This window comes from Pteronotus mesoamericanus, unplaced genomic scaffold (genome assembly GCF_021234165.1).
Source record: "Pteronotus mesoamericanus isolate MK-2021 breed Mesoamerican mustached bat unplaced genomic scaffold, CSHL_Meso_final contig_221, whole genome shotgun sequence".
NCBI lineage: Eukaryota > Metazoa > Chordata > Mammalia > Chiroptera > Mormoopidae > Pteronotus > Pteronotus mesoamericanus.
Genome location: NW_026555092.1, coordinates 15,735,420 through 15,761,356, shown reverse-complemented (window position 1 = coordinate 15,761,356; position 25,937 = coordinate 15,735,420). Strand labels below are relative to the sequence as shown.

Sequence of the window (25,937 nt, the reverse complement as noted above, 5' to 3'; positions counted from 1 at the left end):
GCAAAAGGTGGTCAGGGCACATACCTGGGTTGTGGGTTCAGTCCCCAGTCGGGGTACTTATGATGTTTCTCTCCCTCTCTCACTTCCCCTTCCCCTCTTTCTAAAAATAAATAAATAATGTTTTAAAATAAATAAATAAATAAATAAATAGCTCCTGAATTTTACCTCCCTCTGCCTTTATGCACTAGGTGGGAGCTTTCTTATCCTAGACGCTCAGTACAGCTGAACAGACATACTTAGTCTGACAGAGAACATCTTGTGTTCCAGGCACCTGAATAATGGTTCCTGTCTTCCAGATGAGGAAATAGAGCCCAGGGAGGGACACACTTGCTCCAGATCACACAGTGACAGAGCTGGGGCTAGAAGCCCAGCTCAGGTTGACTTCCAAGCTGCCTTGGCCTTCTTGAGGGGTCCTCACACAGACACCCCCTCTTTGGGCAGCAGGAAAGAGATGAATGTCTGGAGCTTAGGGAGGGAGGAGATGGGGGAGGAGCCCTGAGCTGGGGCGTGGCTGTGTCTGCCAGAACCACAGTGGGACTTCCCTCTGGCAACAAATAAGGACTGGAAGGATTGTCTCTGGCCCTGTCTGGGGCCTCCGTTTCTCCATCTACACAAGTGTAGGTGGCACAGAGGAGCTGGCTGGCTTGGGCCTCTGTAATTGCCCCAGCAGAGAAGCCAGATTGGCAGCCACTTTCTGGAGCATTTGTGCCCATCATGTCTGGCAGTTTGGAGCTCTTGCCCAGCCCAGGAAGCAGAGCAGGGACAGGTGAGTGCTGCCTGGCCGGCCCCCCTGGCCGGGGCTTTACTGTGAGACAGCGGTCACAACTCTTCCTTCCTGCCTCTGCCCCCCACCATTCTATGGCTCTTCCACTCATTCAGGAGGGCAGCAAGGAGGTGGCAAATGTTTTGCCTAGAACTGTGGTTCTCAAACTATAGCAGGCATCAGAATCACCTGGAGTGCTTGTTAAAATACTGATTTGTGGGCCCCACTTCTAGAGTGTCTGCTTCCGTAATTGAAGCAGGGCCTGGGAATCTGTATTTCTACAGCATTCCTTGAAGATACCGATGTTGCTCCTCTGGGGACCACACTTTGAAAATCGCTGACTTCGCTAACGGGAGCAGTTGTGGTTGACCAGTTATTAGCTACCTCAAGGCTTTTTAAACAACTGTAATTATTGCCTTCTCCCCGACTCTTCCCCCAACTGTCACGGCCCAGCTCACATCACTGCCCAGAAGCAGCCACAGAACAGGGGAGCGAGGGAAGCCCTTCTGGGGTGGTGGGTCTCATGCCAACGCTGGCTTTCCCCCGACTCACTCTGTGACCCTGTAACTGCGCCTGCTGGCCAAGGGCTCCTGCTGGCCAGGCGCTGTGCCAGGCCCTCTGCATGTGTATATGTGCTTCATCACTTTCCACAGCCCCCTGCCAGCGGTGCTGTAATAGCCCAAGGCTGGCCAATGAGGAAGTGGAGGCTCAGATTGCTGCCCAACTCTACCAATATACTAAAAACCACTGAATTTTACACTTTGAAAGGGCCTGTGTGTACATGTTTGGTGTGTGAATTATATCTCAATAAAGCTGTTATTTAAAAGGAAAAAAAAAGATAGGAAGAAAGTTAACTAAGCTGTCCAAAGTCATAAGGCTGGGACCTGAACCAACATCTACCTGGACTATCAAGCCATATTATCTCTCTGGACCTCAGTTTCCCTGTCTGCAACATGAGGATGTCAGCCTTATGATTCTCAGCAGTGGGGTTGAAGGGGGGATGTCAGCCATGAGCTCAGTTCCAGATTCTCCAGATTCTCTGGGATGTCCCTGGAGATAAAGATGCTTGGAGGCTAGACACGTGGGGACATGGCGTTGCGGAGGTGGTTGGGGGCGGGGAGGTCCGCACAGCAGAAAAAAGGTTATCGTCTGACCTCTCTGAGCCACATTCACTCAAGAAACGTTAATTGCTATCTACACTCAGCCAGGTTTATTGTAAAACTAGAGATGAATAATCTAAACCCCCAAGAAATTAACAAGTACAACACAGCAGTGACATGATAGACAAGGGGGTGAAAGTGTGCCCAGTGCAGGGAATCATTGAAGACATGGTGGAGGTGACGAGGACAGGGGTGGGAGTGCCCCAAGCAGCGGAAGCAGGGCAAGCCCAGGGTGGCCAGCAGGTCGGAATGGTGACGGCCCAAAATGAAGCGGCACCGGAGGAAGCAAAGAGGGTCGGATCCTTGCTCCTCGAGTGGCACCCTCAGGCATTGTGAACATTATGCTAAAGGCAACGGGGAGCCACTGAAGAGTTTTAAGAGAGAAAGACTTGGTCTGATTTGTGTTTCAGGACCCCCACTCAGGGGCAGTTTGGAGCGTGGAATAGAGGGAGTGAGGCTGATGAGGGAAAGCAAGTAGAAGGCTCCACAATAATTCAGACTATACAAAGGTGGTGAGGGGAGCACTAAAGAGACGCGGATGCCCTGGAGAAAGTCTTAGGAAGTAGGACTTGGTGGTTAATTGGAAGTGTGGAAAATGAGGGAGAAGGACTCATTTCCGGTGTGGGCACTGGAAGGCGCCATGTGTGAACCATGATGGGAGACCCCCGTGGAGGAGCAGGGGTCGGGGCCGTGAGTCCCACTGTGGACACACTGAGATGGCGAGAGACACTGGGCAAACACTCAGAGGGTTTGAAGAGAGAGCCCTGAGCTGGAAAGGCAGATTTGGGGGACATCAGGGTAGAGGTAGCGACTGAGGCCATGGGAGCAGCTGAGACAGTCCAGAGAGCATGTGGCGAATTTAGAGGAGGTCCCAACAGAACCCTAGTTGTGCAGAGGGAGGAGAGAGCCTCCACTTCCGCTGGAAAGGAAAGGCCAGCAAGATGGGAGGGAAACCAGAGGGGACAGGTGCCAGGTCAGAAGGAGAAAGTGTTTCAAGAAGGAGGGAGTGGATGACAGTGTCAAATGCTGCCAAGAGGTCAAGCGAGATAAACCCTGAAAAATGTCCATTGGATTTTGTGACAAGCTGGTCACTGGGTACCTTGGCAAGGGTGGCCTCAGAGGGAGGAAGGGATCACAGCAAACCCAGCCAGGGTGACAAAGGGAGAGGGGCAGTGAGGAAATGGAGACAGAGCGTAGGTATGACTATTTTAAGAAGTTTGATGCAGAGTAGCAGCTGAGATCAGTAGCTGGAGAAGGAGCGCAGGATTTTTTTTTTTTTTTTTTTTTTTTTTTTGTAAAGACAAGGGAACCAGAGTGGAGAGGGAGAGGGGGAGACGTTGATGATGCAGGAGAGAGAGGGAGAGATCAATGGATGAAGTCTCCAGCGCATCAGGGAGGCGCAGGGCTGGTGGTGAGCAGAAAGGACCTGGTCAGCTTCCCTGGCGGCAAATGAATAGGGTGAGAGACTAGGTGGGAGAGGGGGGTGGGGGACAGGGGACGCCCAGAGAGCTCCCACAGGGGTTCTACTTCCTCTGTGAAGAGGTCAGGTTCACTTCTCAGAGGGGGGGAGCAGGGTGGATAGGGGTCAGAAGAGATTTGAGACAGTCTGTGTCAGGGTGGGAGAGGAAACTGACCAGGCCCTGGAAAGGGAGCCTTGAGAACAAAGGACCATTATTCCCAACAGCGAAGTGGAAGGAAAGATCTAGAATACCACTGGGGGTCCACACATGCATTTTTGGTTTTGTTTAGTTTGGGATTTTTTGTTTTTGTTTTTAAGACTTGATGATCCTGGGGGTGGGAGGCGGGGCAGGAAGCAAACTGTGGGGGATGAGGGGGACATGCCCCCCCAAATCAGGCTAACATGAATGCAGAACCAGACCTTGACCCTTCCTTCCTCCTGGGCTTCCTTCCTTCCTTCCCTCTCTCCAGTGTCTACTCCTCTAGTGTCTGCCACCTGCTTGGCCACCAGCTGTGTCCCTCATCTGGCCTTGGGAATATGTGACCCCTTGACCCCTTCCTCAGCCCCCAGAGGCAAGGACCTGCCTTCCCTCCTGGGAACAGATGGGTGCAGTCTGTCCCCACCCAGCTGAGGCTCCTGGAGGGCAGAGACCATGACCATCATCACCTTCTGGAGGAAAAGGGCTTCATAAGCCCCAAACTAGAGCTGGTACTACAGAGGGGACTTCAGCTAGACCTGACAGGCACTTCCTGACGGGGGGCAGGGTGGCCCGGAGGGCCCCGGGCTCCTCTGGGAAGAACAGGCTCTTAACTTTCTCTTGCAGGGGGATAAAGGGGAGGGCCAGTCAGCCAGGCCTCAGAGCAAGGCTCTTTCCAAGAATCCTCAGGGGCTGGGACGAGAAGTTTCCCCTGATCCAGCGATTCTAAATATGGCCAAGGGAGCAAAAGCATGTGACCCAGGGCCCCACACCACGGCTGCTGCGCGGTCGCTGCTTCTCTGGGCCAGGGGCTGGTGCTGGGGTTCAGGGCAAGGGACGAGGCCTCAATGGGGCCTCAGTTTCACTGTCTGGAACATGAAGGTGAGGGACAACTCAATGAGGGATGAAGTCCCTTCAGTCTCATGACTCTCCAGCAGCGGGGTGGAGGGGAGAGGCCTGGCCCTCAGCTCGGTTCCAGATTCTTTGAGGATATCCCTGGAGGGATAGCAGCCGCCAGCACACAGCACAAACTATGAAAAAAATGCCCCCTCTTGGAGGACCAATTAGGAAAAGGCATTCTCTTTTGCCTGAAAATTTATTAAAAGTTGACTCCTCTAGATGGTCCCTTTAGAAAGAGGTGTCCCTTACTCTGAGCTGACCCACCCTTGAGCGCGGTCTTGATTTCAGCACCACTGGCATCCTCTCAGGCAGGCCCCTTGGCAGGCACAGGACGCTTGAGGACGAGGGGAGCGGCCCGGACAGCCCCGGCAGCCCCGGAAGGGCCAACTCTATGGGGCACCACATGGCTCCATGGCCCTCTCCTGGCTGCCACTGCTTCACCTAGAGCTGGAAACTGACCCAAGAAAGGTCCACCCTTGGTTGGGCTCAGCCAATCAGATTGTCTTTTTCAGGAATGGAACTGAGAACCACGGAGGAAAATTGGCAGAGGTGCAGAAGTGGAGAGGAGACTGCTGCTCTGGAACCCCCTTCTCTACTCCATGAAGCCTGGATGTGCTTCCCGTCACAATGCTTCAAATGTCTCCCCTTTCCCTGCAGCTGGTATCCTCCACCTCCACATGCCAATTTTCCAGGAGCTAGTGTGAATGGTCTCGGTACCACTCACAGGTATGGAAGGCAGTGTCTTCTGGACCAGGTGTTTAATGAGTCATAGGTTGGTCCTCACCCACCTGGATCTGCTCCAACCCCTCCTACCTGATCTCACTGCTCCCCCCTGCCATGCCAGCCAAACTACCTGGTGTGCCAGGTAAGTGGGCTGAGCAACACACCAACAGAAGCCAAGGGTGGGAACAAGGGGGAGCAGAGGCCATCCATCTGCTCAGGGCTGGCCAGGCAGTGCTGACTCCTCAGATAAATGGAGCATGGGCTTCCCAAGCAGGAGGCCAGCAAAGTAAGAGCGAAATAGGGGGTGGAACACAGGCAGCCTGGATTTTAGAAACTTAAACAAAATGGCCAACGGAAACTGTCCCCCGGTTCCACCTGACCAGCTCCATGTGGATTTGGGTGACTCAGTTTTACGTGCTGAGCTTAACGTTAGATTTCATTTGAACAAAGAGCATTGCTGCTTTTTAAAAAAGGGCAAAACCCACGGGCTTGCAGGCTCAGGCCCAAGCTCCTTAACATGATAGCAAGGAAGGCCCTTGCCCACCCCACCAGCTCATTCTCCGTCACTCCGTGCCCAATCTGGTACTTGGTACTTCGTTGTCATGGTTCTGTTCCCCCACAACAGCAAGCTGGGCCTTTTATCCTTCCCCACCTTTGCTCCTGGTGCCCCCTCCTGCAGCCCGGCTGAGTTAGGTGGAAGCCCCGGCCTCAGGCTCCGTGACCTCCCATCCCCATCTCTCTGCTCACCTCCGTTCAGCATTTACCTCAGCGCATGACAAGCTCTGTCTGAGTACCTATCTCCTCCTCCAGACAGAGAGCTGGTTGAGGTCCTGTCCTTTCCACTTAGAATGCCCCGTGCCCAGCGCAGAATGGTGCCGGATCTCTGATGGGCACCGCCCGCCTTCCCAGTGTGCATCACCCTGCTGGCCACTCCCGACTCCACACCTCAACCCTCTCTCCAGCAGGCTGGACTATCAGGGAACCCAGGCGGGCAGCGACTCCAGGAAGCTCCGGGAACCACGCAGCCCAAAGCCACAGAGCATTCATTCACTCAGTCACTCACTCGTACATTCATTTTGGAATTATTTTCTGAGTGCTCACTATGGGCTGGACACAGAGATAGACAACATCCCTGCCTTCAGGGAGCTTACATCTCGTGAGTGGAGATGGATAATAAGCAAATAAAGGTTCAAAATAAACCTCACAAGCTCAGGGAGGCCACATGGCAGGCCCGACAAGGTCAGTGACCAAAAGTAACCACACAGGATGTTGTGATCACAGATTCCTAACTGGGCAGGTCATAGCAAATGTTCTTGTCCCAGGCCTGGAGCTTCCTTAGCAAAGGTCAAGTTTTATCTTAAGTGAGTTCTGCCTATCATTCTTATGCATCTAGGATAACATGCCTTTGACATGTCAGAGCAATTTTCTTTTCCTCAAAGGCACAAGAGATTTCCCCATATGCTTTCTTCTGTCTCTTTTATCTACCTCCAATGAATTTCATGTACCTTCCTTCCATCTTCTCCTTTGATTCTAATGTTTAATATAAGCTGCAAAACTGATATTCTCCGGCGCATTTCAGATCTTGCTCCCTGGCATACGTCGTCAGTTTGGATCAAATAAACTCATAAAAAGTCTCTACAGGTTTGGATGTTTCTTACATCGACAAAAACGTCAAATGGTGATGAAGAAAAATTAAGTGGGAAGAGGGGACCAGGAACGTTGTTATGGGATTTGGGGGGAGGTTATTTATACAGAGTGGTCAGGGAAAGCGGCTTTGAAAAAAGTGACACTTAAGCAGAGACCTGAAGGAAATGAGGGCGTGAGCCATTCGGGTATCTGGGAGAAGAAGGAAAAGCAAGTGGCAGAGACCTGAGCGAGAGGGTGCTTGGTGTGTTCCAGAACCATCCAGAGAGAAGTGCTCCCTGAGCCAGTGAGCAAGGGGAAAGTGGGGGGCTGGGAGGACAGAGAAGTAGAGATGGGAAGCAGATCATTTACCGGCTGTTGTGAGGATTTGGGCTTTTACTCCTAGCGACATGGGGAGTTTTGAGCAGGGGAAAACATGATCTGACTTATGTTTGGCAAAAGATCACACGAGCTAGTTGAGTGGTGCAGGGAGGAGATGGGGGAGGGGCAATGACATCTGCCCCACGTGAGATGGGAAGCTAATAGTATAATCTAAGCAAGAGATGGTGGTGATCTGTACAAAGGGGAAGAAGTGGCAAGACGTATCAAATACTGACTGTATTTTGGCACTGAAAGGTCCCTTAGAATCAATCAATCCTCTCGTTTATAGATGGGAAACTGAGTCCCAGAGAGGGACTTGACCTACCTGTGACCGTACAGTAGGTCAGAGGCAGAGCTGGGCCTGGCTCCCAGATTTCCCAAGTCCTATGGTAATTTCTTTTACTTTCTCCTCTTTGTGTAGAAGGACCCAGGCACCTGCTCCTTACCCCCACCTCCAAAACTTCCTCATTTTGCTGCCCTTCCTGCTGCATGCATTGGGTTCGAGGGTTGCCCAGGCCTCCCGCTACTTGAGCCTGGCAGGGGTCAGGGTCACCTCTAAGGAGCCTTCTCTCCTCTGAATCAGCAGAACCTATGCAAAGCGGGGAGGGAGGAGGGAGAGAAGAATCCAAAACAGGGAAAGAGCTTAATCCCCGCCACTTGGTTCTCAGCACTCCAGGAGCACAGAGGGCACCGAGAGCTGACAAGGTGGAACAGGATCTTCAAGGAGGGCTGGGCCCCAAGACTGAGCTCAGCCTGGGAGTCCTGCAGACTCAGCCACTGAGGATCCCACCCAGTGGGAGGTTTAGGGGGACATGGTGGGGGAGGGGCGTTTCAATGCTTTTGCTACTAATAAGCAAAGCAGCATGCAAACTCACGGGCCACACCTAGGGCAGTTGGCTACAGCTGCCCTGAGAACCTTGCTTCTCATTGGAACCCCAAGTCCAGAACCAGCCAGACTGAATCCAGCAAGACTGACTCCAATTTCTTTTCAGCTAGGAAAGGCCTGCTGTGTGACCTTTGGCCAAGAGCTCAACTTCTCTGGGCTTGTTCCACAGCCAAGGTAGAAGAGTGGTGAAGAGGATCTGAGCCTGGGAGTACGTCTGCAGACCCCCTCAGTTTCTTCAGCCTTTAAGGGGAGAGGCTGCCCAGTCTGAGTTTCCAGCTGATTCAGAGTCCTCGAAAATGCTCTGAGAGAGGCGTCAGAGTTGGGGGCAGCAGAAGGGGAGGCACAGGGGTGTGGACAGAGCTGGGACCTTGCCTCAAGGGGCTCTCTATCCTGACTGTCATCACTCAGCTGAGGAGTTGGGAAACTACCTAGGAGTCTCAATTTACTCCTCAGTGCAAGGAAGGGTTGAGTAAGGAGGGCCCTATTTTTTCCCTGATCCCCCTGGGAGTGGTGATTTCAGCTTCCCAAATGGGAAGTGAGGCCCAGGGCAGCTCCTGAAGCTGCCAGTCAGAAGAACTTCTAGAGTCCCTAGAGGAGGGTCTCTTACATTTCATTTGCATGGTGCTCCTTGGGTGCATGGAAAGTCTAGAGAGACCTTCTACTCCAAAACTCCCCTATAACTGAGTATATAAATGATAGCATGGAGGAGTCAGGGTAGACCAAAGCAGAACTTCCAAGAGCTCATTAACCACAGAGAAGGTGCTGGAGGTCAGGGAAAGGGGACAAATTGCACCTCTGGTCCTGGTGCCCCCACCCCTTCTGAGGAAGACAGAGCCCTACGTGTTCCAGAGCCAAAAGAACTGGCTGGAACTCAGCTCTGCCCACTGCCAGGCTCAAGAATTCAGCCTTGACTGCGTGACCTCGAGCAAGTGAACTATCCCTCTCTGGGACTCAGTTTATCTATCTGTCGACGGTGCCAATGATCCCTGATGAGCAGCCTGCATGCCGAGGTCTGGCCCAGCAGAACTCCCACGCCTCTGAGGGGATTGGGAAAGGCTTGGGTTCACTTGAGGATGCAGAAGAGGTTGACACCAGGGTGGGGGCTCCTAGGGAGAGGGAGGGGTTCCTGAAGAGGAGGGCTCCCGGGGGACTCCTCCCGCAGCAGGGTCCTCTGCCTCGTTACCCTGCAGAGGCCCCTTCCTCTCCCGAGGCGCCTCAGCGCCCTGGGGTCGGCCTGGCCAGCAGCCCTTTAGGCGGGGATGGGGCACACTGGAAGGGGAGGGGCACGGCGGGGGCGGGGCGCAGTGCTGGGCGGGGCTCCGGGTCTGGGAAGGGCGGGGACTCGGCGACATCTGGCACGGCTCGCAGGAGGGGCCGGGGCGGCGCAGTGGCTCGGGTTACCTCCCTGCGGCCTCCCCCTGCCCGCCGGCTTCTTTTTCCGTTTCCAAATTAACAATTGAAAACGCGGCGGCCTGAAAGGCGAGCAGCGGGCCAAGCGGAAAGTGTGAAGGTGCCGCCGCGTCTCTCCGAGAAGGGGGCGGAGAAGGGGGCACGACACCCTAACTGCCCGGGGCTCGCCCACCCACCAACGCTGGGTGCGCTGGAATTGAGAGCCGCAGGACCCAGGGGCGCCAATGCCCTAAGTTGAGTCCTGGCTTGACCTGGCCCCTGGTATTGCTCTGGCCAGTGTCGCAGGACCCGGTGCCCAGGCTCAGGGTGGTGCCAGCACCCAAGGGGGGGGGGGCACCAAGGCCGGGTTACCACTCTCGAGGCTGAATGCCCAGGAGGGGCAGGTGCCAGGCAGCACCCTCATAGCACCGTCCTTAAGGGTTCCTAGAGTCGGGTAGGTTTGCGTGTCATTTCACCTTACTGAGCCAGTCACTTCACCACAAGCCAGTCATTTCACCTTACTGAGACTCTATTTCCTCATCTGGAAAACAGGGAGGGAAGATAATCCAACACCATACAGAGCTGCTTGTGAGGAATAAATTAAATGAGAAGATGCATGAGGCTGACCCACAGAGAGCAGTTATTATTCTCTTATGATGATAATGATGATGACACTGTGCCTTCCGCACCTCCGCCTCCACACACAGTCAAAGGAGCTGTCCACCAGTGGGCAATACTGCAGCTGACTGGTCTTTCCCTCCGCTCACTTCCTTAGGGCCTCCCCAAGGCCCCACTTGACAAAGAAACTGAGGCCACGAAGGTCCGTATAAGAGGCTCCAAGTCACATGTGAATGAAAAGAACTAGGGTCTGAGCTCAGGTCCTGACCCCCAGAACTCTTCTTATTTTTTAAAAAATTAAATTAAGTTTATTTATTTTTAGAAAGAGGGGAAGGGAGGGAGGGAGAGGGAGAGAAACATCAATCTCATGAGAAACATCGATTGGCCAAACCCGCAACCCGGGCATGTGTCCTGACAGGGAATCAAACTGGCGACCCCTCACTTTGTGGGACAAAGCCCAGCCAACTGAGTCACACCAGCCCAGAACTCTTCTCATGGAGACAGGTGGTCCCTGGGTTTGGGGCCCTGGGCCTTGGACTGCCACCGCCCTCCCCCCGCAGCCCCACTCAGTGCCCTGAGAGATGGGGTGGTAATACCAGGGCAGCGGAACAAATGAGTGAGTAATGGACAGTCCCCACCCTCAGGCATCCTGGGCCATGGACAGAAAGCCAGAGGGTAGATACCGCCTGGCCCAGGCCCCCCATAATGTCGGTTCCTTGAATGCAGCTACTTCCTCTGTCTTGTTCACCACTATCTATCCCACACCTGCAACAGAGCTTGGTACAGTGTAGGTTCTCAGTAAATATTTGTTGAATGAATACTGAATGAGCAAGTCCCCTTTTATACTGCTTTGGGGTGGGTTTTGGGGTGGTATGCCCCTCCCCTCAGCGGTGAGACCTAGACAACGAATGGTGGGAGGAGACAAGAGCCAAGACAGAGTAAAGGAGAAGGGGGAGACAGAAAAGGTTCTAGAAGGGAGAGTTGAGAGCAAACCCATCCCAACCCTCAGTCCATTTACCTTGCAGTCTGAGTGCCCCTCCCCCCATTACAATCCTACAATAGCTCTTTACAGTTTACAATCTAAAACCCAAACTCCTCAGCTCAGAGCACAAGGTTGTAGCCACACTAAGTATCAGTCACACCGTACCCCTCCATACCTTGTACATTTCCACCTTTGTGACTCTTGTGCTCTCTCCTCTCCTTGCGCTGTCCCACTTCCTGTGCTGCCCCCTCCCTCAGTCTCAGATCTGCTTTGGAGACAAGTGCTCTCCCAGCCTGGCTGAGATTCCTGGATATCTCTGGGCACCCCAGGCCCCTCTTACGCTGAGGCTGTTTCTAATTCTGTCTGCCACCTACCCCCACCTCATTAGGATCCATCCACCAAGGGCAAAGCCAGTCCTGACTCCCCCACATCCCTCAGGCTGGCCCAGTAGATGCTCAAACAGTGCATTCTGGAAGGGGACAGAAAGGCCCTGGTTGCTAGGGCCTTCAGCATCAGTGAGTTAGGATTCTCCCACTGTCCTGTGAACCCCGAGAGTTCTGGGAAAGGACATCTTGCTTGGAGTTGCTGCAGAGGTGGGTGGATGGAGGGAGGGCTGTTACGAGCCCACCCCAAACACTGGCAGAGCTGGGAAAGAATACAAATAGAGACCCATATACCATAATTCTAAATATTTAAAAGTTTAAATCAAGCTAACAAGCTGTTAATAAAATATGTTCTATCCTTCGTGACACATATAACTTCACAGGATCTGGAAGGCCAGGTTTGAATCGAAAACCTTGGATTCCTTCGAGTCCCATGCTGGTAGGGAAGAGAGGGTCAGCCCCAGCTACCCTCCCAACCTCAGCACATGATGTGCCCTCTTCTCTTCTCATACTGGTCTCATCCTCCCCAGGAGGGGCCTTAGGCACCCTCCCGTGGCTGCCCCAGCCTGCTCTTCCAGGCTTTATCTACACTGGCTGCAAACAGCTGCCCTTGAGCCTACGTGTGCTCACACCGTGACCCTTAAGATGATGAATCTGTAAAGAGGGCTGTGCAAGCCCTGGAAACAGGCACAGGAATTTGGCCAGGGAACTCCAGGGTTACCTGGAATGTGTTCTAGAATAAGGAGGTCCATGTAGAGGCTCCGGGGTTGGTGGTATGCAGGACCATACAGGCTGCGTGGGCAGAATTCTGCCCCGCCCCCAGACTCCATCCAGAGCGGCCCTGCTTTGAACTATTTTATATACTGTGCTCCTGTGTCACGTTTCATTTAAAGAACCAGATCTATGGCTTAAAACAATTTGCAAAGCACTCATCTAGAACCTTCCTTCCATTGAACACAGGGGAAGCTGAGGTTACAGGGTGCCAGGGACCACAGTCAGGTAGCGGATAACAGCAAACCCAGGGCTCAAGCCTTGGACTCCCACCTCCTGCCAGGCCCTGGCATCCATGAGCATGTTTCTGACTAGTAGGACCCAATGCCTCCAATGGACAGGCCACTGGGAGGTAGTGAGCGCCTAGGTCAGAGCAGGCCTGCTGCTGGGGCCTCCAGCCTTGACAGGGGCCTGCACCCTCAACGCAGGTCGCCAGCTCAGGAGTGGACCGAGAGGCCCAGACCAGGCCCGAGAAGGAGAGGGAGTCCTGGTATAAATAACCGTGGGGTCCGGGATGTTTGGGCTGTCTCCTGAGCGACGGCTGTGTTTACCGCTCAGCGAGGAGGGGCATGGCCAACACATTTGCCTCCCTGACTTGTAGCCAAATTTCTTCCAGAAGGGGTGGCCCAGGATTAGCCCCAAGCACTCCAGCTCTGCACCCCTATCAGGTCTTTTTCCCCCCGACTCTGCTGCAGCAAGGGCTCTAAACCTCCCTGACACTGCCCTCATTTTTCAGCCCCAAATACTGCACAGCACTGCATCTCCATCAGCTCCACAGGGCCCAGTATTTGCCCCCATAAGTCCCAATTGTGCTCCGATCGTGGGAGGGCGAGGAGCACGAGCAGGGCAGGAGAAGGCCCCGAGTGGAGGAGCTGGGTGCGTGCCAGGGGTCTGAGCTGGGGCTGCCGGCCATGGGGGCAGGGACAAGCCTCTCCCACGGCCCTGGCGGAGACAGGAGGCCTGCAGCCCCCAGATTAGGAGAGCGAAAATCCCTCTCCCAGCCTGGTGCCCACACCACGCCTGTCATGTGCAGGGCATTAGACGGCCAGACCCCATCCTTGGTCGCTCCACGGCCAGCTCCTTTCCCCAGCCAACCAAGCCGAGAGAAGAAACACTGGATGCAGGAGGGCAAGTGGAAAAATCCCCTTCCCCCTGGGGCAGCAGCTGCAGCCCGGCAGGAGCACTGAAGCGCAGGGGTGGTTGTGAGCTAAGTTCCGGCCTGCAGGCCAGGCTGTGCACACACATTCACACATGTGTACACACATGAACATACTCTGTCCAGACGACTGATGGGTCTTGCATGGGACATCAGCTGATTTTCACTGAGAGCAGGGGCTCAAAACTGGGGCTGGGTTGGTCACGGGGTCCTAAACAGACACACAGACACCTGGGCCCCAGCCACTTCTCAGCTGAACGACCTTGAGCAAGTCATTTCTACTTTCTGCTCCTCATTGTAAAATAGTATCATAGAATCTTCCTCCAGGTTTGTTTTGAGAATTCAGTGAGATTCCCTTGAGTAAACATTAATTAAGCCCCGCCCTGGGCCAGGCATGCCTTCCAGTGCTTTGTGAACCTTGAGGTGGGAGAAGGGACATCCTTCCCAGTAGGAGGTAGCACTTTGGACCCAGAGGTTGTTGCTTGGAGTTGTGAAGAGGCTGCCCAAAACCACTCAGAGGGAACCAGGTTTTGCCGTTGTTTATTGTGGTTGAGTACAACGGAGATTCTTGGGTGGCGTCTGGGTTCCAGTCTGGGCTCTGTCACTGACCCTAGTCCATGCCCTGTTCTGAGCCTCAGTTTCCCCATCAGTACAATGAGGGGGCTGGGAGACCAGTGATTTCTAACTCTATAAAGCTGTAAGAAAGGGAGAGAGAGAGGAGCTGAAGCCGGCTGAGCCACCTGGGCTCTGCCCTTTCTCCAGGGCACCCCACCATTAGCTGGGCCAAATCCCTTGGTGTTCTCATGGGGAAGTTCTAAGGCCACTATTCTGGGGACCCCCAGATCCCTAGAGTCCCTTTGCAGGCAGCCTCTGGGCCGGTACCCGCCCCCTTTGCTTCCAAAGCCTCCCCCCAACCCCCCCTTAGCCACACACACCTTCCCCCAGGCCAGGCTTTGCATAAGCACCTGTACTCTCCCTATAGGCAAAGTCCTAGAGCTCCAGCCAGGTCCAGCGGGGCTCTGGCAGGGTAGTGGGCAGCTCCGGAGGAGCCACTCAGGGGGCTGGGCCACGAAGGGAAGACAGAGGGAAGAGACCAAGTGGACGGCAATCCCAGAGCTCCCTGCCAGAGTCTCCCCACCACCACCCTCCTTGGCAGACCCAGAGAGACATTTCTAAAACACTAACATGCCCAAGGCCCTCCCTTCTTCAGTTCCTTCTCCTGAACTGCATCTCTTCCAGGAAGTCGCTGCTCTTTAGCCTGACATTCTCAGCCTGGCTTTGCTTACAGCTCAGCTCCTTCTCCGCGTACCTCCTGCCCTCTCTAGGCTCCCAATTTCCTGACCTCTTGCAATCCTTTGCCAATACCATGGTCAACTTCACCCTTGGGCTTGCCCGCACTGGTCCCTCTGCCTGGAATGCTGTTTCCTGCTCCTTTTTGGGGGGTTGACTCCTACTCCTTCATATCTTTTAGGCCTCAATTTAAACCTCTGTCTCGGGGAAGCCTTCCCAGCCTTGCCCATTTTGGGGCTGGGTTTGGCCCCTCCGTGCTGGGCTCCCACAGGACTCCATGGTGCCCAGACAACGGCCAACCTCCTGGCCCATCTCCACCAGAGAGCAGGGGAGGGTCTGATCCACTGCTCTGTCCCCAACGTCTGGGATAAGGCATGGTCTGGAGGGACTGTCAGTGAAGGCTTCCCAAATGAGAGGGCACAAGAAGGCAAGAATGAGTCTCCAGTATAAAACTGAGGTGGGGGACAGGACCTGGAACGTTAAGCTCAGCTGGTCCTCACATCAGCCTCTCAGCAGGCAGGCCCATCAGGGCGAGTCAGGCGTAGTGTGGCAGGGAAGGTCACAGACCCTAGAGCTGGACTTCTGGAGTCTAAATCCTGGCCCTGCTATCTACACCCAGACAAGTTACTGGGTGCCTTAACCTCTCTGTGCCTGAGCTGCCTCATCCGAAAAATGGGCATAACAACCGTGCCTACTTCAGTGGGTTCATGAAAGGAAAAAGTGAGAGAAGGCACGAAAGTTCTCAGAGCACTTAAGGGCTCACTAAGCGTTTGTTATTATTATCTTTGTTATTGTTGACAGTCACAGCTAGAGGGGAGGCTGAGACCCAGGGAGGTGACTGCTGTCTCTCCCTCCCCACGCCACCCACACCCCCCACAGACACTATGAGTGCCCTCCCCTACACCGCCCCCAACGCTGCCCACCCTCTCACACCAGGGCCTCCTCGCACACTCAGGTCCTCTCACACCGCAGAGTCCTTGCACACTCAGGCTTAAATTCCCATCCTGCTGAGTGTTCACCGCTTGCTGGCTGTGTGGCAGTGCACAGGCTGAGCCTTTAGATTTCGGTGTCCCCTTCTGTATAACAGGATAACGACAGTGCCTACCTTTCAGGGCTCTTGCAAGGATTAAATTAAGTAGTACGTGGAGAACATTTGGCACAGTACCTGGTATAGATTAGGCCATGAATTTTACTACTCTGAGAGAACTCTGTTAGGACGAGGAGCCTGGCTCCTGGCAAGTGCATTGTTCTCATAGGTTCCCCAGGCCTCCAGCCTGTCTGGGGCTCCTGAGGAAAGGCATCGCCAGGCTGGTCGATAGGCTCTTACAGGGCCTGTATACCACCCCCGCCCCCCCAACATCCCTTCCTCAGGGCTCAGGCTGGTGCAGGTGAGGGTGAGATGAGAAAGATGAGAACAATAAAAGCACAATAAGCCCTCTGTTCTTCACAGCACTTAGTAATTTAGGAAGCACTTGACGCAGGAGGCAGCCCTGCGAGGTGGGCAGGTACAGATGTTTGTCATTTTATGTGGACATGAGCAGAAGCTGGAGCCTCAGAGAGGTTAAGTCGCCTTCCTGGGGTCACACTGCTTTTAGGAAGCAGAAGAGGGAACCAAACCCCGGCCTTCTCACTCCCAGTCCAGCAGTCCTTTAACTGAGGGTGAGCACTGATTCTGGCTGACCCTGCCCACGCCACAAGCCCCTCCCCAGTCTTGGCAAGAGCTCTGCCTGGGCTGCTCCTCACTGCAGTCCAGGGCAGGCAGGCCCCAAGGCTCAGGAGTAGGCAGTGGAGACTAGCCAATCCAGCCCTTTAATCCTTCCATTCCCACCCAGACTCCTCCCACTCTGGCCCCAGAGCTCAGGTGGGAGGAGGCGGGACGGCGCCCAGACTCAGGGATTTCACGCATCGGTAAAATTTTCAAAAACACTTTGGGGACTGCGTAAGGTTATCAACTCTGTATTTTGCCAAGTAAGGACATTTTGAAAACAATTCGCAGCCCCATCATTTCCTAAAACAAAGGATATAATATCAGAGTAAAAGACAGCCCTTTAAATGGAATAAATTTAGCTTTAGGAAAAACTCATCATGTTGTTCCTATTTCCCTCAGTTTTGCCTTAGGCCACTGAAAACTGCCGTGGGTCTGCTGACGTGTCTGAGTACCATTCGGAGCTTGGGCTTGGGCGTCGCAAGGACATGGATTCCGTTCCTGGCTCCACCATGGACAAGCTGTGTCATTTGGTACACATTACTTCCGCTCTGAGCCTCGGTTTTCTGTCTGGGAAAGGGGAACAATCAGAGCGCCTGCCACAGAGTGGCAGTGGGAGAACTTAATGGCCTGGTGTCTGCAAAGCATGAGCTCATGGGTGGGGATCAGTCAAGCTCGGCTACCCAGCCAGTGGTGCTCCCCTGTTCCGATTCTGCAGGTCCTGAGGAGAAGAGGGCGGTAGGGGAAGAGGGTCCCATCTCAAAGCCTTCATTCCAGCACTCAGGACAAAAGCCGAGAACGCTGCCAGCCCAGTGCCTGCACACAGAGGACCTAGGGGTCCTTTCTCCAATTTCCCTCTAGTTAGCAAAACCGTTCTCATCCTTAAAACCTGCCTTCAATGCCACCTTCATTTCCTGGCTCAGCAAACATTCACTGATGATCAGCCACGTGCCAAGCACTGCGCTCAGTCCCCACCACCCAGACCTCACCATCTGATGTGGAAGAACACACAGGGGCGGGCGAGCAGAGCTCTGTGGCTTCTGAAGGGTCCCCAGCACAGCCTACAGTGGGGGTGGGCAGGGAGTGATTCCAAGAGGAGGTGATGCTCAAACTGGGATTTGAAGGATGAATAGGAGTTTGCTAAATGATAGGGTGGGTGGGAGTGGCAGGAATTTAAAATAGAAGGAAAAGCCACTGAAGCATTAAGCAGCACATTTGGAGACACCACAAGTTATTTCCTCAGTAAAGAGCAAAGGATACTTGAGGGAAGGTGTTCCTGACTTGGGCGCTGGGGGTGGGGGTGGGGGTCAGGGGAAGGGTAGGTTTGGAAGGAGATGCTGAGTTGAGGAAGGGGGTGCGGAGGCGAGGCCTCTGCAGGCAGCTGCGCAGGAAGCTCAGGGAGGAAACTGCAGAGAGGGAGGTTGTCATCACAGAGGTGCCCCCGACATCACAGGGTGTATGAACCCCCCTCCATGGGAACTGTGCACTGAGAGAGGGACCCAGGAGAGAGCCCTGAGCAGCCCCAGCATTCAAGAGGCAGAAAGGGCAGGCAGAGCTGCTGACAGAACTGATGGAAAGAGCCAAAGAGGTAAGTTGACCAGAGCTGAGAGAAGAACTTGCTCGAGAATGGGGAGCCCAACAGGACCAGACCCCAGGAGGCGCCAGCAGCTCAGGAGCTGCATCCTGGGTCTGAATCCCATCTCTGCAACTTACTTATCATCTATGTTAACCTTTGCCCTAATTCCCCTATCTGTAAAATAGGGCTAATTTATTTTTTAACAAAAAAGCAGGATAAGAAGAATAAAGGGCGTAGCGAAAGAGGCTGACACCCTCCGTAAGCCTTCAGGCCAGCCCCAGGCTGAGCCTCCCTCCCTCTGCCAGGCCACGGGCCACACTCTCCTGTCCCTCCCAGCAGACTGCCACCAGTCCCCTGCGCTGCAGAACTGAATGTGTGAATGAAGGCAGGGGCTGCTTCTTCCCTCTGAGATCAGGGGCGGAGGCGGGAGGCAGCTCTCCTGGGTTCTCCGCTACTCCAGCATGAGGAAGGGGAATGGAGAGGCCCCGTGTGTGCTGTGTCCTTGGGCAACCAGGTCCTTTCTCCGGGCCTCAGTTTCCCCATCTCTGAAATGAAGCCGTGGACCTCCTTCAGCCCAGAGTCAACTTCTGGCTCTGAGGTTCTACAGCAGGAAGAAGGGAGAAAGGGCGAGGGAAGAGAGGCCTATGCCTGACCTGCTGGCTGCCCCAAGGGGGAGGCCCCACAGAGGTCTGGGTCCCCATTGTGCCCAGGGACAAATCCCTCCGGAAGAGGGTGGCAGCCAGGCCAAGAAGGGCAGGAGCAGAGGCGCCCAAGATTGTGCTGACAAAGCTGTTCCTTCTCCCCTCCTTTTCTCCCTACCCCCTCCTCTCCCAGGGGACAGCCGAGCCCAGCAAAAAATAAACCCAAAGACGGTGACCTGGACGGGCTGAGGCTCCCAGGGAGGAGCGACAGGGAAGAAAGGGTGGAGAAGTAGCAGCCTGTGCCCACCCACCCCCAAAAGCCAAGTGTACCTGATCTGATCCCTTCCCCTCCCAGGCTCTATCTACTGTCCATCCTTCATATTGTAAGGGAAGGGTGCCACTTGCTTGATAGGGACAATTGTCAGAGTAAATCTTATCCAGTCCACCTAGACATGGGCCCCCAAGTTTGGGAAAGATGCCCCAGGGACTCTCGCTCTACCTCCTGGTTACTGGGCAGTCCCTCCTGTTGTCTGAACTCCATCCCTTTGGCTTTAGTGGGAAGCAGGGTCCACTTGCTTCCAGCAGGCTTTCCCCTGTCCTACCAGCCTGGCCTAGGTGTCCGAGGAGTCTCAGAAGAAAGTGCCCCAGATTTTCCTGCAGGGATTGGGGTTGGCCCCAGAGACCCCATTCCTCCCACTGTTGCCCGTATCTCCAGGAGGGAGGGAAGAGAGAAGGAATCGCTGAGCTCCCTGCTCCCTGTGCCTCCCTCCTCCCTCAGGCTCTGCCCCCGGATTCCCAGCCCAATTAGTCTGCTGCCTGGGGCTGCCCCTCCTTCCTCACCCCGCAGGTGCCAAGCCCCAGGGCACACAGATCCTGCCCTAGGGACAGAGTTGCCCAGAAAGCCTGGAGTCCTAGGGAGAGACTTTCTGGGAGACCCAGGGGCCTGCCCAGCACCCTCACCCCAGCCCCTCAGAGCCAGGGGTCAGGGGCAGGGAGCCCTCTGGGCGCCCTTCTAAATATTGCCCAGGCTTCTGGGGGACCCAGGGAGAAGGTCGAGCAAGAAGAACTCCTTACCCCCAACCCCACAGAACTCCAGGTTCTGAGAGAGCATCTCCTCCCGTTCACCCAGAGTCCCTTTGGGCCTGGCAGCCCTAAGTGTCCACCTCCCTGTTCAGCCCCATTTTAGAGACGGACAGTGAGGCCGGGGGTTGGGGTAGAGGAGGTGTGGGCCCCTTTTCAATAAGGGTTGGGATTGAGACCCCTACATCTTCTTAAGGATTCCCTGTCCCCAGGATGATATGCTGCAGACAGAGTGAGGGATCACCCTCTTCTCCCAGGGGTCCCTCGCTGTCCCCAAGCCCCTCCCTGGGGCCAGCCAGCTGCATGGTTTGACAAGAAGACCACACCTCGGCCTCACAGTGACACTGTCACATACCCCCTCCTCCCCACGCACACATCGACACACTCACACCGACACCCAGACCGCTCCGCGCGGCCGCGGGAGAGAAGGCAGGAGAAGCCAGCAGTCCAGGCAGGCCCGGCAGCCTCCTCAGTGTGCCCTGCCACCCCCTCCGGCAGGGCCCACACACAGTCTACCGCCCTCTGCCTCCCCAGGCCTGGCACACAATGGACGCTCTTTAATTGTCGCATGAAAGAAGGAACGAATCAGTGAGGTCCCAGGGACTCAGGTTGGAGTCCTGGTGCCACCACTCGCCAGCTGTGTGACCTTGGAAGTGAATGAGGACCCCTCATCCGGCCTCACTTTCCTCAAGTGTGAAATGAGGGTAAAATACTCATGCCCGCCTATAGAATGACTGAGAGGGTTAGGTGAGAGAACAGAAGCCAAAGGCTCAGCACGGGCGTGGCACCTTCTAGATGCTCCCCAGAAGTCCACAAAGATGCGTCTGTCCTCAGGTTCCCTGCGGAGAGCTGCTCACCCCGCGACACAGGCAAACACAGCTCCGACTCTTTCACGCACACCCAGGCAACTCGCCTCCTTATGCTGAGCCAGGACTCCGGTGAGACCCCTCCCTGGGAGGGAATGACGATAATAACAATGTCATAACTAACAACAGTGACATGGCGAATATTTGTGCCCAGCACGGTGTCAGGTGCTAGAACCCATTTAGCCCTGACAATCCTAGAGGCAGCTATTATTATTCCCCTTTTCCAGATGAGAAAACTGAAGCTCGCAGAGGTTAAGTAACTTGCCCAAGGACGTACAACTGCTAAGGGTAGACCCAGAAATGAACCCAAATCTGTCAGACTCGGACCCCATGCTCTCAACCCCTGTTGGGACAGTCTCTGGAGAAATGGCAAGTCCTGCCTCTTCCTCCGCTCCAGCCCCACACTCCCACACAAGGGGGGCGCGTAATGAGGGGCTACCCCTAGGTCAGAATTCCCAGCTGGGGCCCCTGGCCAAAGACCCCCATTGCTGCAGGGTAGGAAGCGGAGGCGGGGGAGGGAGGTGAGCAAACTGCCAGCCAAGGACCTCCCTGCATGGCCTCCCTCTCTGGACAGGGAAAGGGGCAGGGCCTTAGGGACCTGCAGAGCCTTCTTCTCTCCCTGCTCCCAGGCGGTTTCAGCTCCCTTGTCTGGCTCAGAGAGCCTTAAATTAATCACCCACTCAAAGTGCTGCCATCAGCCCAAGAGTAATCATCTCTTAAAACACTCCTGGCTCCAACATTCTGAGAATAGAGGCTTCTGCAGCAATAGGGATTGAAGTCAGACATTCAGCAGGGCTTCTTCCTCAATGCAAGAATGAATGTACTATGGAGTTGGGGTGGGGTGACTGACCATGGGAGGTCTAACCTGCTCCAGTGACCCCCAAAGAAGAACTCAGGAAGGAGGGGTCACAAGGGTGTAAGGGCGGGGAGAGCGCTAGAAGACTGGCAGGACAGGTCTCTCCACTCGCCCCTTCTTACAAAGACCAAACAAAAAGACAAAAGGACAAAAGGACAGGGACTGAAAAACAGCAGCATGAAATATTTGGGTCACACTCCAGGACTTTCCCCATCACAAGGCCAAGTTCTTGGAGCATCAGCTGGGGTGAGGAAAAATATTATCTAAAGTCCTGATCTGGGAGACCGAAGACCTGGGTTCCTGGCCCAGTTCCACCGCTAACCCGCCAGGTATGGCCTTAGCCACGTATCGGCCCCTTTCCGTGCCATAGTGTACCCACCAGCTCACTGCAGGGCCGGACGGGATCTCACAGTGCCCTCCAGGAGGAGCAAAGGCCAGCAAAGTTCTAGGAAGTCAGCCACCCTGCTCCCACGTGGTCTGAGGCTGCTCTCCAAGGGATGTGCAGACACCAAGACCTGTAAGGACAGCCCTGCAGCGTGGACAGGTGGAGGTAACACGCTCAAGGAATGGGGCCAACTCTGTTCTGTCCTAGAGGTCTAGGCTGGGACCACAGGTCCAGGTGTGTGTCTGTGAAGTTGGTGAAAAGGTGGGAGCAGCTGTGCATTCGATTTCTTTTCGTTGAATGTATCCTGTGCCATTGTGACATTCACGGACGTGTGTGTCCAAGTGGCAGTGTACGTGCACGAGACAGACAGACGGGCGTGTAGCAGGGGTATGCGTGTGTGCCAAGCCGTGCACAGCGAAAGTGTGATTGTATTGGGTGAGGTTGGGCAGTTTCCACTCAATTCCACAAAATCCTGCCACGGCCCACCTCCCACTGCCTGTGCGCTGGGTGCTGGGGACAGAAAGATGAATGATGCAGGCGGAGCCTGGGAGGAGTCGGGTACAGGAGGAAGACAGCTCCGTGTCAGGCCTGATTCTGGGCTGCGGCTCCTCCCTTCTCACCGGCGACCCCTCCTGAGCCTGTTTCCTCACCTGCGAATGAGCAGGATAACGACACCCGCCTACCCCTAGTTGAAGGACACGTGAGAGTGGTTTATCAAGAGCACTTAGTACGGTGCCTGGCACAGAGCTGATGCGCCACACACAATCAAAAATTGCAGTTCAAACTCCAAAACCCAACCCAGGCGGCCACAGGGAGCAGGGGGAGGTCCTGGACGGGGAGTCCGGAGGCTTCGGGTCTGGTCCCGTGTCTGCCGCTGATTTACTATACGACTTTGATCTCCAGAGCCTCGGTTTTCTCATAAGCAAAATGGGGCTATCAAATATGAGGACCCACCTGGCAGGGACGCCTAGGGGCTGGGGGTACCCTTTGCCGGGATTATTTCCAATCCTGGTGATGTTCCTCTTCAGACGGCCGGGGGAAGCCGGGTGGTTAGGACTCCGAGGGCCCAGGAGCAGCGGCCACCTCATCTCCTCCCATTCCCACAGCTTCTGACCCCAGGGACAAGGCTGAGGGAGGATGTTTACAGAGCGTAAACCTTCACATAGAGAAAGTCCGCCGCGCTGCTGGGGGCTGGGAGCAGCAGCGCCGCACAGGGGCTCGAGGAAGATGGGGGCAGACGGGGCTCTGCTCCGCCCCGGCCCCTTCCAGCCTTCTGACTCCCAAAGGGGGGCTGGGGCGGCCTTTGACAGGGTGCAGCGAGGTGAGCATTCCTCCAAAGGCTCAAAAAGCACAATGGGCAGGGATGTGTTATTTCTCAAAATTCAGAGAGCAAGACCTGTGAAGGGCTGAGGGCTTAAATCAGGGCCCAGGGCGCAGGGAGGAGGTAGGGGCTGGGTGACAGCACCAAGGGCCTAAGGAGAAGAGGGAGAGCTTGGAGGGGGGCCAGCCATCCCTCATCCTAGATCTCAATAAGGAGAAGACAGGAGTCAGCGGTTCCCTCTTCCCAGAGGCCACAGCTGTTGGCAGGAGAGGTGGAACCGGGGCTCGTCCTCTGGGCAATCTCCCACACGGCGGTGCCAGAAAAGGTGCAGGTTCCGCGGGGCTGAGGTAGCTGGCTGGCAGGTGTGAGGGAGGTGTCTCCTGGGGTGAACAGACCCAGCTCACCCCAATTCCCTCCTTCCTCAGCCCTTCTTTTTTTTTTCCAGGCTTTTCTGCTGGGCTCTGGGAAGGGGGTCAGCTAACTGCACACACTGGACTCCCCTCACTGGGCTGCCTCTGGGGGGGTCACAGGGGAAGGGGGAAGGATTTGACCAAAGGTGCCCCAGTAGGGCTCAAAGTACAACAGCAGGAAGCACTTCCTGACTCACCCAAGACCCTGCCGTGAGTGGCTGAGAAGGCCTAAGCTGCTGAAGGACGGGCAAGGCCCCCCCAACCCCCGGTGTGGTCCCCTCGCCCTGCTCTGATGACAACACCCAACCCTCACACTCCAACAGGCTCTTGCATTTCACCAAGCTCTTCCCCACCCATTACCTCATCCAAGAGGGAAGCCGCAAGGTTGGGGGTTTTACCCGCTTTGATGCACTAGGGATCTAAAGCTCAGAGAGGCCCAGTGACCAACCCAAGATCACACAGCACCCACGAGGTGCGGCTCCTGACCCCTCAGCCTCCTTTGATCTCTAGTGGATGACCAAAAACCTGAGATCACAGCTCACTTCCTCCCCCAGAGCTCCTGAGAGATGCCTCAGCCGTGAGCTGCTGGGACAAGTGTTCAGAGCAAGTGTGCCCCTGGCCAGGGCATTCCTGGCACCCAGTAAGGCAGGATGTGGGGCAAAGGTACCAGCAGATTTAGCTCCAGAGAGGAAGGAGAGTTCCTTCCAGAGGAGGTGAAGACAGTCGCTGGCCAGGGGACACAAAGCGGGTTCTTCTCCTTCCGTGACCCTTGTGAGGGCGGAGGGACTAGATCTGAAGACTAAGGACTCCCACTTCGGAGCCCCATTGGCTTGCTCAGGCTCATCCATGGCTTTAAAAAGTCACCTCACAAGGGGAGCCCGTGGAGCATCTCACCTTCCTTGGGCACCCCAGGCTGCAATGTGGGCAAGGCCACCAAAATGCAGCCACGCTTATTAGCAGTCCCTGCCCCTCAACCCCAACCCCACCTTCCCTTGCACCCCAGCACAGAACCCCCTTCACTCCGACAGCTCTCTCGGCAGCAAAATTAGTCATCCTAGGCCTCCCAGCGGGCAGTGGGGGTCAGGCCACTCGTAACCGCTGACCCTGACTGTAAGTCTGGCATCATGTCCCCAGCGATCTTAACTCTCTGCTGGGGTCTCTGCACAAAGTCAAGGCTGCCACCCCAGGAGCTTGCTGGCTGAGGGTAAGCGTCCTCTACCCTCCCTGAGGACAGGGGGGTTCCTTTGCCAGCATTTCTCTCCCCTTCACCTTTGAAATTCTGTGAGCCCGGTCAGGACAGGGCAGAGGCAGGCAAGCCAGGACGGGAAGGAAGGCAAACCAAAAGATGATGGAAACGGACAAGTAGAAGAGCGAGACAGGTGGATCAGTGAAGAGGCAGATAGATGGACAGACAGGCACACGGATAAGTGGACAGGTCAACAGAAGGACGGAAACAGACAAGGAAAAGGACTGTTGGACAGTTAGGTGGAGAGATGAATGGACAGGCCAGTTCTCACACAGGTGGAAACTCAGCCTGGCCAAGGGACAGCCGGGCAGGCAGAAGAGCTGCCAGGCAGCCATGTGGACAGGCCGAGGGGCCACTTAGGAGACCCCAAAACCAAAGGATCCTTCTCTAGGGGCAGCAAGAAGGGATTAACAACAGCACATTTTCCAGGAACCGGAGGTCTCTAACCGAGAGCCCCAGAGCCAGGCCTGGCCCTTCAACTGATATCGGAGGGGCCTCTCATGTTCCCGGCTGGGCCAGGCCTTCCCCCAAGACTGAGCTCTGAGCTGCCAAAATTCACTCTTTATATCCAAGGGGGGTCAGTGTTTTTGAAAGTTTTAGGAGCCTGGTGAGGGGGGTGGTGCACAGCGTCAGTGTTTCCAAACCAACCCCTCTCCTCTTTCTTTTTTCCCCTGGGGTGCCCAGAGCCAGGCCTGGTGAAGCGGCCAGCGAGCCGGGCAGGCTAGGCAGCTTGCTGCGGCTGCTGGCAAGTGGAGGGTGGAGGGCAGACTGAGTGAAGACTCAGATAAGTCAGACAGACAGCACACACGAGTGTCAGGGCTCAGGGGCTCCCCCGGACCCTCAACACCTCCAACCGGGAGCCTGCCCTGGGCTGGGGTGGAGAGCTTCACTGGAGAGGGTCGTCTCCAAGGGGGGCCCAGGTGGGAGCCCCATGTAGTGGCAGAGCTAGGGAGAAGGTGACAGAAAGTGTGTGGGGCCAAAGGGCCCCCTTTGTATCTGGGACTCCAGGAGGCAGAGGTGAGGACGAGGAAAGGGGAGCCCCACTGAAGTGGCTCCAGATTTCAGAGAGGATGGGGGACAAGAAGCTGGATGTAGGGAGCACCTGGGACAGAGGAGCAGGGGTTGGAGGTCAGGAAGGAAATAAGAGGTTGAGGTGAGAGGGATCAGAAGC

At 55.2% G+C, this 25,937-nt stretch overlaps 1 protein-coding gene across 2 annotated transcripts in view; it reads right to left on the bottom strand.

Annotated features, from left to right (window-relative positions):
* Positions 1–25,937, bottom strand: part of KCNQ4 (potassium voltage-gated channel subfamily Q member 4) — a 53,752-nt gene that overhangs the window by 27,279 nt on the left and 536 nt on the right. The gene's annotated exons all lie outside the window — the stretch shown is intronic.